The sequence below is a fragment of the Vicugna pacos genome, chromosome 33, assembly GCF_048564905.1.
Source record: "Vicugna pacos chromosome 33, VicPac4, whole genome shotgun sequence".
NCBI classification, from domain to species: Eukaryota; Metazoa; Chordata; class Mammalia; order Artiodactyla; family Camelidae; genus Vicugna; species Vicugna pacos.
Window position 1 is genome coordinate 8,606,610 of NC_133019.1, and position 14,383 is coordinate 8,620,992.

At 44.7% G+C, this 14,383-nt stretch overlaps 1 long non-coding RNA gene across 1 annotated transcript; it reads left to right on the top strand.

The window, feature by feature from the left end:
* The first annotated feature begins 232 nt into the window (after positions 1-232).
* LOC140691131 (uncharacterized) lies at positions 233-6,408 on the top strand. Its single transcript, XR_012066623.1, has 3 exons — positions 233-337; positions 2,868-2,926; positions 5,685-6,408. It is a non-coding gene; the product is annotated as an uncharacterized lncRNA (long non-coding RNA).
* The last annotated feature ends 7,975 nt before the right edge of the window (positions 6,409-14,383 follow it).

The following is a 14,383-nucleotide window of genomic DNA, read 5'->3' on the forward strand; positions in this document are numbered from 1 at the left end:
GAGGATGTAAAGTTATCAGATGCAAGGAGTGCATCTTCTCTGTGCGCCCAGCTCAGCCCAGCACCGAGCTTAAAGGAGAAGTAGGAAGGGAGCTTGTTAGATGCTGTGGGTAGAGGTGTGGCTTTTTGGGCACTCGTGAGTTACAGGAGGTACATAAATGGTGGGGCTGTGGGGAGGTGATTTCACCTTGGCCTCGGGTAATTAGTCTTTCTTATGTTCCCTCTCAGGAAAGATGTTGCTGTTCCACATCCATCTCTCCATCGCTGTGCCGCTGCTCCAGGAAAAATTCCCCATTGGAGGAGAACCCAGATTGAGAGTGTCTCTTAGAAATAAACCGGTAAGTCCTCACCAGCAAGTTTAATATTGTGATTCTAAGACGTACCGAATAACCGCAAAGATCACCTGAGTATCCATTGCCCCTGTCTGAGGCACAAAGCAAAACCTCTTAACAGTCAAAAGCAAGAATTAATGATGTGGAACTTTTTAGCCTGTCCAAATATGTCGGGTCTGTGAAGATGGCACTTAAAATGATTTCTGACTGTTAATGGAGAAATGTCACATCACTGGTTTTATAAAGCTCTAGAAAGGTTTGTGGTCTCCAAGAAAGGCTTGTCAGGGCTCTGCAGTTCACTGGCTTTCTGCAGCGTGGCCTCCCTTCTTCCAGGATTCCACACTTGTGCGCAGTCCCAGCACTCCTTTGTGAGTGGTTTCTGCAGGGCCCTCATCAGCACAGCCTCTTGCAATAAGGCAGGGGCACTGGGGACCTAAGTTGTCTCCTGATGTGTATACTGATGATGGTGATTGCAGTGCTTGTATTTTTTTTTTAATTTTGGTAAAATACACATAGCATAAAAAAAGTTCCATCTTAGCCATTTTTAAGTGTATATATAGTTCATTGGCATGAAGTTCAGTCACATGTTGTACGACCATCACCGCCATCCATCCATCCATCGTTCCTTCCATCCACAGAACTTTTGCAGAAGTGAAACTCTGCATCTGGGGATCAATAACTCCCCATTCCTCCCTCCCCTAGCCCTTGCAACTGCCATTCTACTTTCCGTCTCTGTGAATGAGAGGTACTCGAGGTGCTTCATACAATTGGAATCATAGAGTAGTTGTCTTTTCATGACAGCTTATGTCACTTCGCACAGTGTCCTCAAGATTCATCCGTACCACAGCCTGTATCAGAACTTCCTTCTCTCTTGAGGCTAACACTCCACTGTATGTATACACCCCATCATATTCATCCACTCACCTGTTGGTGGTCCCTTCCACCTTTTGCTGTGGTGAATAATTTTACTATAAGCATGAATGTATGAATATCTCTTCCAGACCCTGCTTTCAGTTCTTTTGGGTCCATACCCAGAAGTGAGATTGTGAAATCATATGGTAGTTCTGTTTTTAAGTTTCTGAGGCACAGCCACACTGTTGCTCACACTGGCTGCATTGCGTTACACTCCATCCACAGTGCACAAGAATTCTGATTTCTCCACATCTTTTCCAACACTTAAAGTTTCTGGTTTTTTCATAGTAGCCATTCTAATGGATGTGAGGTGGTATTTGACTGCAGTTTTGACTTTCATTTCCCTGATGATTAATGATGTTGAGCATCTTTCCATGTGTTTATTGGCCATTTGTATGTCTTCTTTGGAGAAATGCCTGTTCAAGTCCTTTGCCCATTTTTGAATTGAGCTGTTTGTTCTGTGGTTGAGTTGTAGGAGTTTGTTATATATGCTGGACCCCTTATCAGATACACAATTTGCAAATATTTTCTTTCATTCAGTGGGTTACCTTTTCGCTTTGTTAATCATGTCATTTAATGCACAGAGGTTTTACATTTTAATGCAGTCCAATTGCTCTATTTTTTTCTTTTTCTGTTGGGCTTTTGATGTTAAATCCAAGAAATTATTGCCAAATTCTGTCATGAAACTTTCCCCCTACATTTTCTTCGAAGAGTTTTATTGTTTTCTGTACTGTTTGTTTTGACCTTTTCCTAGACAGTGAGTTTCTTGAGCTCAGAGACCGTGGCTGTTTATTTTTGTGTTCTTAGCACTTAGAATGTACCTGGCACATAGTAGGTGCTCAATAAATTATAGTTGCCTGAAACAACTTTATCAGACATGATGAGACTAAACCAAAGGCTCTGTTTGTGGTGATTTGCTGTCTCCATGATGATCCTTATAGCAGACTCTCTTGGGGACCCATAAAGGAATCTCTGAATTAAAAAGGTAATACTGTTTTCAAGGGCTTTTTTTGGGGCATTTTATTCATTCACTTTGTACTGAGGATGTTTAATGGAACATTGGAATGTTTGTCGTACTAATTGTGTCCTTCTCACACTTGACCTGCAGTGCCTCTCTCCTGAGCTCTGTGCACAGGTAGCTTTGCAATGAGGAGAGCGGTTGTGCACTGAGGTGGCTTCTCCCATGTGTACGGGTCCCTGAAGCCCTGGGTCACCAGGGGAGAATGGGAGTGCTGGAGGGTTAGCTGGCCACACCTCTGAGTCTCCCTTAGTTTCATCTGTTATAAAATCAGAATAAAATTTATAAAAATTTAGAAAATGAGTACAAGCTTCCCTGCGGTTCTAAAATCATGAAGGTTTAGGTGCTGGAGATCGGGCATTCCAAGTGGAAGTAGAAATTCAGGCACTTCTGGGAAGAAACAAAGACAAGATTCACCAGCACCCGGCCTCTCTCTCAGAACCTTCCTGCCCTAGGCATGACCTGAGAGTCAGGTGGAGAGAAGGCTGTGTCCCAGCTCTGTAGTGATGTTCCGGCTTGGGTCACATGTGGGGGGCGGGAGCGAGTTGAAAACAGAATTCCTATTGTTGTTGTTACGGTGCCAAGGTCATCTTCTCTACATTTCAGCCGTTCCAGAGCCACCTGTCTTGTGCATGGATATGTGTGTGGCCCAAACAGCTTGAAAGGTAAGAGAGTTCTTGCTTATGCCATTAGCTAAACCACGAGTACCACGCTGCACCCCAAACCCCATACCTCCCGCCTGTTCTTTGGGTGAATTTCAGCCGTAAGGGAGGCAGTTAGGACTGCAGCCGCCCTGGGGGACACTCCTGCCAGGCATGGCCTCTGGAATACTAGTGTCCGACTCTCAGGCCTCCTGCTGCGGTCGTTATTGGATCTTTCCGAGACTGGGTACGAGGTAATGTGTACAGTGCCAGTCACACAGCAAGGCCTGATGAGGGCATCGGGGAAGTCTGGGCTCTGAGCCTCTACTTCTTCCGTCTGAGTGAGGTTTGGGAAAGTGACTTACCCTCGCTGGCACTGGGTTTCCGTGAGCATGACGTGGTGAGGCTTTTCATCTGTTGCGTTACACAGAGAACTGGGTTGCTGAAAGAGAGGAAGAAACTAACTTTTATTGAGCACCTTTTATGAGCTAAGTACCGTGCTAGGGGGTTCATGTAAATTTGGCTGTTAGCCCTTGTTCGACTCCTCTAAGGATGGGAAAATCGGTGCTTGGCGAGGCTAAAGGACTTGCTCACAGTCGCACGGCTTAGACATGGCAGAATTGGGATTCCACTGCACATCTGCTGCTTCCAGTGTGTCTAAAGCCAGTGCCTTCCCCACATCGGTAGACCTGGACACAGAATAAAGCGGGCATTTTCTGCACTGACCGGGGGCCCCCTTCCCCGCTCCTTCCTCTGGTCGTGTTGCTAATGTGCTTCCCTTGGGGCTCCTGAGAAGGGGAACTCTCAACCCTTGTGTCTTCTGGCTTTTACTTTTACTGGAGAGCAGATACCACCTATTTTCCCCAAAAGTCATATTTTCTGGCAAAAGAAGAAACTCTTGGTCAAATTTTGGGGGGCAAAAATGATCCCCCATACAAAGGGCCAAGCACAAGTGAGGTTCATCTGCCCGTGATCCTGCCTTGCAGTCATCTCTTTTTCTCTCTCTTCCTTTTTTTCTAAACATATGCTTCAAAAACTCGTTCTCACTGGGGGCCCTGGTGAGTGTGATGGTGTCCAGATTCCCGCGCTGGGGCCCTGGGTTCACAAAGGGCCAAGTTGACGTCCAGTCTGCATCTGGCTTATTTGATGCCAGAGGAGCACCAGGGTCTCCTGAGAAGCAGGAGAGATTTGCCTCCTGCGGAGGTTTGGATAAGCCCCAGCTAATCTCCATGGCTTCTTAAGGGCACACCTGCTTGTCTGCCTGCCAGCAGCCTCCTCGCTCATTTCCCGTGGGACGGCTGGGGTCAGAGGGCCTCCAGAAAGCCTTTTATCCCCCACCGCCCTGCCAGACCCCCCCAAGCAGCACCTGGGTCCACATAGAAGACTTCCTTTGAGGGGAGGTCGAGACGTCCCTCCCGGAATAAGGTCCAGTGCCCTTTCCCTTCCTTTTCAGGTGGCTTGCTTGTTCCCTCCTTCTAAATAAGCGTTTAATTCAAGCTTTATCATGCATGGCTCAAACTTTATCCCATTGGGGCTAAGCTGATCTGAATTAGTTTCCAGGCTGCTGAGCTGTGAACACGTAGTAGGTGCTCAGTAAATAGAGCGTCTGATCATGATCTGCGCAGGAACCTAGGAAAGAGACACCGTCAGCTTTCTGTTTGTTTCATCACTGGAATGTATTCCTAACACTGGTAATATTGAAATGACAGACAATTCAAATGTCCTTTCTCCTTAGCTGTGGAAGTGAGAGATTCTGTCCTCCCTCTTTTCCCAAGTCACATTTTCCTTCTTAATTATCCTTAGGAGTAGTTAGTAGTGAAATTGGTTTGTTTTCTACAAGCATTCTGCTTAGGACGGGCAGTCAGAGGCAGCTGTTTGACGCAGGAAGCTCCCAGGAGTTTAGTGGTGGGTTTCCTCCCTTCCCCGCTTCCTTCCTGTCTTCCTCCCTCCCTCCTTTCCCTCTCCCCACTCTTTCTCTCTCTTGTATTTTCTGTACATGAAATAGAGACATAGCTTATTTTTGAAGAGGGTACTATTAATGGTAATCTGGGAGGATATGACTTGAAAAAAATCTAATTAAAAAAAAAACTCTGATCCTCTCTTCCTTTGAACTCATCAGTTGTTCTTCAGGTTTATAACTCTACTTGTTCCTAATTCCACTAATACTGGTTGAACTCTATTCTGAGTCCCTGGGCTGAGTAATGTGGGATAAATCCAGCCCCTTAGAAACCAGTTTGGCTGGAAACATGGGCCATTGGAATTCCATGATAAAGCCATGTGTGAATCGATGGTCAGTTGGAGCATTAAAGACGGGAGGGGGACACTCAAGCACCAGTTCCTCTGATTATGAGCATGGCATCCCAGACTCACGCATATTTCAGTCAACTCCCCAAGCCGTGCAAGGTAAGCAGTATTATCCTCACGGTATAGATGAGGAAATGGAAGCCCGCGGACATTGAGTCATTCGGAAGATTGGGTGCAGAACTAAGACTGTCACCCAGGTAATAGAACTTGGAAATCCAGCTGTAATTTGAACCCAGCACTGGATCAGAACAACCCTCGGATACTGTCCTGTTCCATTGACACGGAAAAACAGCTGCCGTAGAGACAGACAATTCTGTGTGGGCAGCTACTTTAGAAAGTGGATACTCCAGAGTGACTTTGTAAGGGGAATGCATGGAAAGATAATTTACCAGCTAATTGCTAATGTCCCCTTTCAGTTGGGATTGTGTATATTTTAGGGTACGTGGTGACGTTAGACCGCGGGTTTTCATTATTTCAGCTGGAGTGCTGTCTACCGCGTCCTCTGCCTGCAGCACCCCCGTCAGGATGCTTCCTCCTCCCTGAACTGCTTCGGCACCATCTCTCCTCTGATAATATGTACACAAAGGGATGCCCCCCACCTCCCGTTCCCCAGTGGAGGGCACTGGCAGTGAGCAGACAGACACCGTCTCAGAGGCTGCAATCCTGGGCCCATAACGTTGTGGCAGAAAGTAGACAGTTAAACAGCCAGTGCTGGGTGCAGGATAACGGCATAATAGGCTCAGTGTGAGTCAGGAGGCAGTAACGGCCCTGGAGATGGAGAAATTCAGAGAAAGCAGGGCGGTATAAAAGCGGAGACACCATCTGTGGGATCCAGGCAGCTGTGAGAGACTCCGCACGGCACAACACGGAGATCGGTTACACAGCACAACCCATGGTAGTAAAGGAATCATCTGGCCTTGAAGTCAGCAGATGTTCTTGGTTTGAATTGCCACCTTCCTGGCCGTGAACACCAGTGTAGCCATGGTTGTAAATGGCAAGGTAATAAACTGCCTCTTCCTCCAGCCCCTCAGAACTGCAGAAAATGAGAATCAAAACAAACAAACAAACAAAAACAAAAATACAAACCAAAAAACCGAATGCTTCCTTTCCTCCATGATGAACCCCCTTGACCAGCAGTGGGTACCGCACGTGCCCTCTCCCCACCTCATTTGAGTACAATAAACAGCTGTATCAGGAGGGTGTATCATGCTTCTGAAAGTGTGTTTAAAAGTCTAGTTTCTAGTTCGGGTGAGTGTGTGTATGTGCCCGGCCTGATGCTTGGCCTTTTGTGGGGATCCCCTCACTTGGTCCTCACAATACCCCTTGGAGGTTGGTGGCATCATTCTGATCTTGAGGAGGAAGAGACTGAGGTGCCGAGAAGGGAAGCCACTTGCTCAGCCTCCCCCAGTGGTGACGTCACGGTTCTCATTCAGATACGGATGCGTCCCCGGGCCCCGCTCTTTCCCCTTCACCCCGTGCTTCCCAGAGGAGGAACAGTCGTGAATGCTTTACGTCTCCTCACCCGGTACCCTTTCCCCGACAGCCATTACCCCTGAAAGGTTCTCTGGACATGAAACGCTTCGCTTTACGTCTCTGGAAATCTGGAGTCAGATAACCCAAACCTTCAAGTAATTGGAATGAGTCTTCTATGTTTCAATTTTAGATGAAAAAGACAGAAAAAGAGAGAGTAAACCACTTAGTTGAGGAGTTTTAAGTGTTTACTTGTTGGATGTATGTGTATTTCAGTACAGTTTTTTTCAGCTCAGTAATCTATGCCTTCTTCTCTGTTGAACTATGACTTCTGAAGTTCAGAATGATGACCCAGAGGTGTGGCAAGGACAAAAATCATTAAAGAGGACAAAGGAAGAGCATAGAAGAAAGAGTACTTATGTTGAAAGTCTTAAGAATATTGGCTTAAACCCCCATGCAACCCATCGGTCCTGGCTCTGGGAAAATTGATCACTGTCACCTGTGGTTGCACCAGCTGGAGGTTAGGCATGTAGAGACTCAAAAGTTGATGGTGGGAAGTCAGCAAGAAGGTATGTATGTGCATCACCTAGTGCAGGGGGCGTGCACTCTACCTGCTCAGTAGATCCTAGTTTTCTTCGTAAAGCAGAAAAGTAATTGTTAGCCACGTGTAAAACAAAGTGGATGTTGGTTATTTAGAATTTTTCCATTTTTGCTCTTAGTGCGGCATCTGTGAGATAGGTCAGGAGAGCTGGGGAGACTCAGACCATTCGCCTGGGGAAAAGGCCCTGGGAGCGTGCAGGATGGGATTTGCCTCCATCAGGGTAGCTTCTCACGATGACACATCACATACTGAGCAACAATAGTTACAACAGAAACGTCAAGGCTTAAGGAACCCATAGGTAGACTTGACCAGTTTATTGCTTTAATTCAACAGCTCAGTTCTAAGCAGACTCAGTCAAGGGAAGCAAACAGTGTGGTACTATGCTTAAATCTCCATGCTTTCTGCATTTTTCAGTGATCCTTTTTCTTTCTTTCTGTTTTTTTGCCTGCACCTTCCACCTCGATAACTCAGTTGTCTTCTGAGATATTTGTTCTTGTTCCTATGAATCCAGACAGCTCAGGTGCACACCAGTAACCCTGACACGGTGAAGACCATGAGGAAGAGGATGGCCTGGAAACGTGTATTTAGTTGTATTGTAAACGAGCCTTTAACACTGGAGTGAAGGTTACTGTCTGACTTTGCAGAGAGGCAGAGCTTGGTTTGAGTCCTGGGTGTACTGCTTACTGTCTGGTGGCTGGGAAAGTGACTTCACTTCTTTAAGCTTTAGTTTCCTTATTAGTAAAATGTACCTGGCTCAGGTAATAAGTTCCCAGTCCATTTAAGTCATTAAATAAAATTTGCTGTTTATCCTACTGGTAAATGGGAGTTTAGCAACCTCCCAGTCTATTCTGGTCCCATTATTCTAAAAATAGTTCACATTCTCAGTGTTTTCTCCTTGATTTGGCCTGCTGGGCACTGAACTCTTTGGGGTTTCTCGGTTGAAGACAACATAATACTGTACCCCACCCCCGCCATCTCTCCCTCAATCTCCCCTCCAAGGTGTGGGTGCCCCAGTGACAATGTCAGTATGGCAGAAGTAGGGCTTCAATCAGGAGCCCGGAGCAGGGAAGACATTTTATCTAAATTTGCAATGATCTGCTTCTTCCTGCAGACACTCCTCTTTTGCATTATCGATCCCCTCTGTCTCCTGAGCCTGGTCACTTGTCTTTGACCCTGGTTTGCAGTAGGAGGAGCAGACGGGCTGCCAGAGATGTCTGGCATGGTGCCTGCATTCAGTTCCTCTTAATGTTTGCATCAGCCTTTTTGTTTTACCTTGAAGTGGTTTGTGCCATTGCAGGTGGGGTCCAGGGTCTTCATCCTTTGTGTCACGCCTCTCAATAGAGCAATGACTTCTCTCAGGGTCTGACTCTCTTTCCTGCGTGGATTCTGCTGTCCTGGGGTGGGAAGGGCCCTCAAAGCTTGGGTTTCTTCTCCAGGAAGCTGGCCAGTATAGTTTCTGAATAAAACAAGGCGGGGGCCAGAGAAGACATTCTTTAATTAGTGCATATAAACAGAAATACTAGGATGAGATGAGGAGGAAAGGAGAATGGAGACTAAAAATAGGGGCACCATCTTTTTACTGTTTTTCCTTCTTGAGTTGGAAGTTTCCTTGAACTATTTCTAGGTCTTTGGTGAAAAAAGAAGTCCAGGGAAATTTTCCTTTGCTGTTTTGTTTTACCCATTCATGGAACAGCTAGAAATATGAGTCTCCCTAAATCACTCTGGCCCATCAAACTGCCCTCCTGCAGCTTGCTACAGCTCACGAACCCAAGCGCATTTCTTTCTCTTTTATTCTGGGTGGTGCATGATAATCCAGGTCACCTGCTGTTTGTGCCGGCTCAAGATGACTGCGTCTGGATACTTTGAAGCCCTGAGGTCACTCAGTAATAGCCCTAGGGAAGATAGCGTAGCCCTCCTTGAAACATTTAATTTTCATAAGAGAAAGATGATAACTTGAATAAGTTGCAAATATATTGCAGAGAAATAGGCTCCTGGTCCCTAGGGAAGGAATCGATTGAGGCTCTCTGCCTGGTGAAGTAAACCCAAGAGTTGGGGTAATTACTTAAGAAATTTTCTCTAGAACCTGTGCTCAGGAGGAGTTTAATTTGATTGCTTATTTTAAATTTATTGTCCCCTCAATTCATCAACTTTATCAGATTTTACTTGGGTAAGCCCAATCAATCTCTCTTCCCCTCTCCACCCACTCTCTTCCTCCCTCATTCCCCTTTCCCTTCCTCCCCTCTTTCTCTTCCTCCCTCTCTCTCCTTCTGTTTGTGTGTGTATTTTTCCAAGCAGGTGGGGACTGAGTGATGGTCCTCTACCAATAATCTTATCCTTCGTCTAAACTTCATTTCATTCCAGAACTGGCAATATTATCAAAATCATTAACAAATCGGTGTGTTAAATTATGCTTCCTAGAAGGAGAAAAACAAATAGTCGACTTTCGCACCATCACCCTTCGTATAGTTCTCTCTGTATAATTATTTTATGTTTCTGCTGGCATGGCTAGCACTGAGCATCCCAGTACATCACATGCACTCTGTTGCTTTAACCTGTTGCCATGACAACCTCAACATTCTCCGTAACAAAATTTAAATATGTATCTATGAGTTTGAAGAAACGACCGTAGCATTAAATAAAATTCTACTAACATCCGTCTGTTTCAGATAGCATTCTGAGATGATTTCCATAATAACAATTATTGAATGTAATTGCATGAGATGCAAGCCATAGTTAATCTTTCCTGGAAAAGTACAAAATAATCAATTTCTTTTGTAGGCAAATGGGTGAATGCCCTATTCAGTTATTCATCATCTTCTGAATGTCTGCATATGCCACTGTGTTAGGCTCATGTATCAGGTAGGGTACACACCAGTAACAAATAGACTCAAAAATATATAAAGATTTTTTTTTACATGGAAGTATATTTCTTCCTCTTGCAATAGTCCAATACATTGTCTCTAGTCACTAGTAGTTTTCTTCGATGCAGTGATCCAGACAGAGATCCAGATTCTTTCCATCACAGAGCTCAGCCAGCCCTGGAGCCTTATCAACCCCTGCATCTAGCTGGCAGCGGAGCAGGCAAAGGAGAGCCCGGAGATGTGTGGTGTAAACACCTCAAAGTGAAATCCATCACTCTGCATTTTTCATTGGCTGAGGCTAGTCACATGGCCACCCGTCGCTTTAAATGGACCAGAAAAATGTAGTCCCTGGCTTGGTGTGAGCTTCTCAGCCACAACTCTGAGTTAGAGCTGGAGAATCGTGCATTTTAGTAGATAGCTGGCTGGCTCGGTCATTGCGCAGGTAGCTAGAAGAAGAGGAAGGCGTACTTCAAACGCACGAAGGGTTCACCATCGTGGGGAGAAGGCTGTGCGCCGTGTAAGCGCTGCAGTCACGCCGTGGGGAGGGACTGCTCGGGCTGGGCTGGACCGGGGTGGGTCGGCGGCGCTGCCTGTGCGGAGCTGCACCTTGGATTGCTTAAGAGGCTTATCCTGTAGTAATTTAAAAATAATGGACTTGCTTAAAAGCATGTGTGTAGGAGAGGGAGGCTAGAGAAGATGGGAATGAGGAGGAATAATTAGATAACGCAGTTATCTCTGCGGGTTCTTAAGTGATAAGCCTGTGTTTCTCCCTCGCTCTCCACTTGCCTTATCACGAGTGGGTGACCTTGATGAGGCATTTTCAGCACGGTATCTTGGGTTTCTTTTAATCTCCTGTCAGTTGCTGTCACTGTCAGCGTGACTGAGCGCCAGTGGAACATTCAGCTTTCATTTCGGCCTTACCAGGAATGTTAAATTATGAGGAAATGTCAGGGTGGGAGAAGGCCATAGACTCTGTGGACACAGGGAGTCATTGAAGGACACTGCGATCTCTTCTCTCAACACTGTAAGGATTAGGAAGGATTCTATTTTGACTTTCTGGATTCTTCTACAGTTTGAGTCGATATGACTTGTCACTTGAGCACTGTCTCCTGTGCTGACTGCTGGTATATTCCAACCCAGTGGATTGTAATGGACACTCACTAGCGTGGGTAAGAATGACTTTTACCTATTATATTATTAATTATTCTATCTTACCGAAAGAAAAGCAGAGGTTGGGGTTGTATGAAACATTCCAGTGATTCTGTGGGATGCTAGTCAACCACAGTAGGCACAGCAAGGGATTAAGATGGCTAAAAGAAAAGTCTTCAAGTATTTGGAGACTAGTTTGGGAGACAGAACCAACAAACATGATAACACAACATGAATTTAATGCATAAACCGGCATAAACTAGCAGGAGGAACAGAGGCAGTTACTCAGATAATTGTATTCAAACCTCCTAATCTATGAATTACTGTCCATTTGAATACATTTTGCAGTATAACAGATTAGTTTGCTCTCTTAGAAAACTTTTTAAGAAAAAAAAGGGAATTTCATAGTTTTACTTGGTTTTTAGATCTTGACCCTTAAGTTCTGGCTGTAACTTTGGTTCTCCTTCCCTCTAAAATAGTCAGTTTTTAAGCAATAGGCACATGAAAAGATGTCCAGTATTGCTAATTATCAGAGAAAGGCAAATCAAAACTACAGTGAGATACCACCTCACACCAGTCAGAATGGTCATCATCAGAAAGTCCACAAATGATAAATGCTGGGGAGGGTGTGGAGAAAAGGGAACCCTCCTGCACTGTTGGTGGGAATGTAGTTTGGTGCAGCCACCATGGAAAACAGTATGGAGATTCCTCAAAAAACTGAAAATAGACTTCCCCTGTGATCCAGCAATCCCACTCCTGGGCATATATCCAGAGAAAACTCCAACTCGAAAAGATACATGCACACGTGTTCATAGCAGCACTATTTACAATAGCCGAGACATGGAAGCAAATTAAATGTCCATCAACAGATGACTGAATAAAGAAGTTGTGGTATATGTATACAATGGAATACTACTCAGCCATAAAAAAGAATGAAATAATGCCATTGGCAGCAACATAGATGGACCTGGAGATTATCATACAGAGTGAAGTAAGTCAGAGAGAGACAAATATCATACTATAGCACTTATATGTGGAATCAAAAAAAGTGACACAAATGGACTTATTTACAAAACAGAAGCAGATTCACAGACAGAAAACAAACTTACGGTTACCAGACAGGAAAAAGGGGGAGAGGGATAAGTTGGGAGTTTAGGATTTGCAGATACTAACTACTGTATATAGAATAGATAAACAACAGGATTCTACTGTATAGCACAGGGAACTATGTTCGTATCTCTGCAGTAACCTACATGAAAAAGAATATATATGTATGTGTGTGTGTATATGTATGTATGTATGTATATAGATATGTGTGTATAACTGAATCACCATGCTGTATACCAGAAACTAACAGCATTGTAAATCGACTATACTTCAGTAAAAAAAAAATAATAATAATGAAATAGTCACCTTGCAGCCTGAGCCTTTGTTTCTATCAGTCTGTAAATGGATAACATCTCGTACTTGTCTCCAGGTCTTGGATTCTAAGGGTGTGCACTGAGTTTTTCTACTTTGTATTATGATTCTTTTTGACATGCCCCACATTTGACGAGTTGCGTAGTGGAGGTGTTAATCGTGACCCAGTCCCTCTGTTCCCTCCACTGTTTCTCTAAGCTCTGGTCTCCCTCTTACCTTTTTCTTTTTTTCTCTAGATTTTAATTGTCTCAGTTTCAGTACTTGGACGTACATGAAGTTCTAAACTTAGAAAGAGACAAATGCCTCCCAGCTGTTCTCATTTATATCTGTAACCTGTTGGGTAAACAACTTAATCTTTCTAATGAAGCTTTATTTTTCTGTTTGGTCACTGATGGGATAGGTGACCCAAGGTTTCTAGTAAGATGTGTTGGGGTCCAACATGTCTGCATTGACTTTGCCCAGAAAAGGACACATGCTAAGATCCACTGCAGGCAGGTATTTCTGAGTGACAAGCTGCGGCCAAGGGAATTGACCCTCAAAGCACAGAGAGTCAGGCCCTCGGGGCCCAGGCAGCACCAAGGAGCCCTGCACGGTGTCTGAGTGAGAGAAGAATTGATTGTTGTTACAGCAGCTTCTCCTGTGTAACCAACGAGATGTCCTTCCAGCAGGGATGGAAGGTTCCAGTGATGTCCATGTTATAGAATAATCTTGTTATTTTTCTTACGAGGTCTTTGGATCATACAACTTCACGTCTAGAAGTAGTATTTGAAATCACTGAATCTAACTTTCCTACAACTGAAAGGCTTCTCCGTCCAATATCCTTGGCTGAAGGCCATCCAGCCTCTGTGTGGACCCTGAAGCTGTATCAGTCATAAGGAAATGCTGTCATCGTGGCTCTCTCCCTCCTAATTATAAGTTTCAGGGAGCTCTGAGTGGCTAACGTTAAGACCAACCAGCTAATGTAGATACCAACCAGAGTTTTGCTTACGGTGTTAGCGAAGATTTAACGTCAGGGAGTAACTACTGACTGTTAACTGATAATAAGCAAGCAGCCTGCAGTTTTAGAAGATCGTGGCATTTTCACTATCATGTATGTAGTCATTTAAAGCCCTGCTGAAACCTGAGCTGCCTCTGCTCTGGAGATGTCTGAATGTGGACTGACAGCACTACGGGAGGAGCTGGGACCACAGACTGAAACCCACAGCTAGAAGTACTTTCTCATCTTGCCCTTCCTTTTGCTACACATTCTTTTCCTTCCTTCTCATCCCATTTCTTCCCCCCCCTACTCCCCTTTTCAATTCTGATCTGTTCTCCTGTAGCCAGGTACCTTTTGATTAACTATGACAGTTAAAAACCCCAGACCATCTTTACCCAGTATAATCACACATATTGCTAACCTAGAGTGTGTGTTTCTGGGAGGCAAACTAATTATGAATGTGTTTTAAGCGAAATTAATTTCAGAGGCAGGTTTGCATGTGTGTGTGTGTATAGAAGGGAATTATGATATAAAACAGATGTTTTAGGATTACCATCTCTCTCAGCTTTTCCATGGCAGGGCGCCTCTACATTGGCACCAGCCATCAAAAGTGCATCGTGTCTTACATGTCTACAGCCTTAGAAATAAGTATAAAATATGTCAGCCGTAAATTTGTGTTTTGAAGCCTCAGAACACGTTCC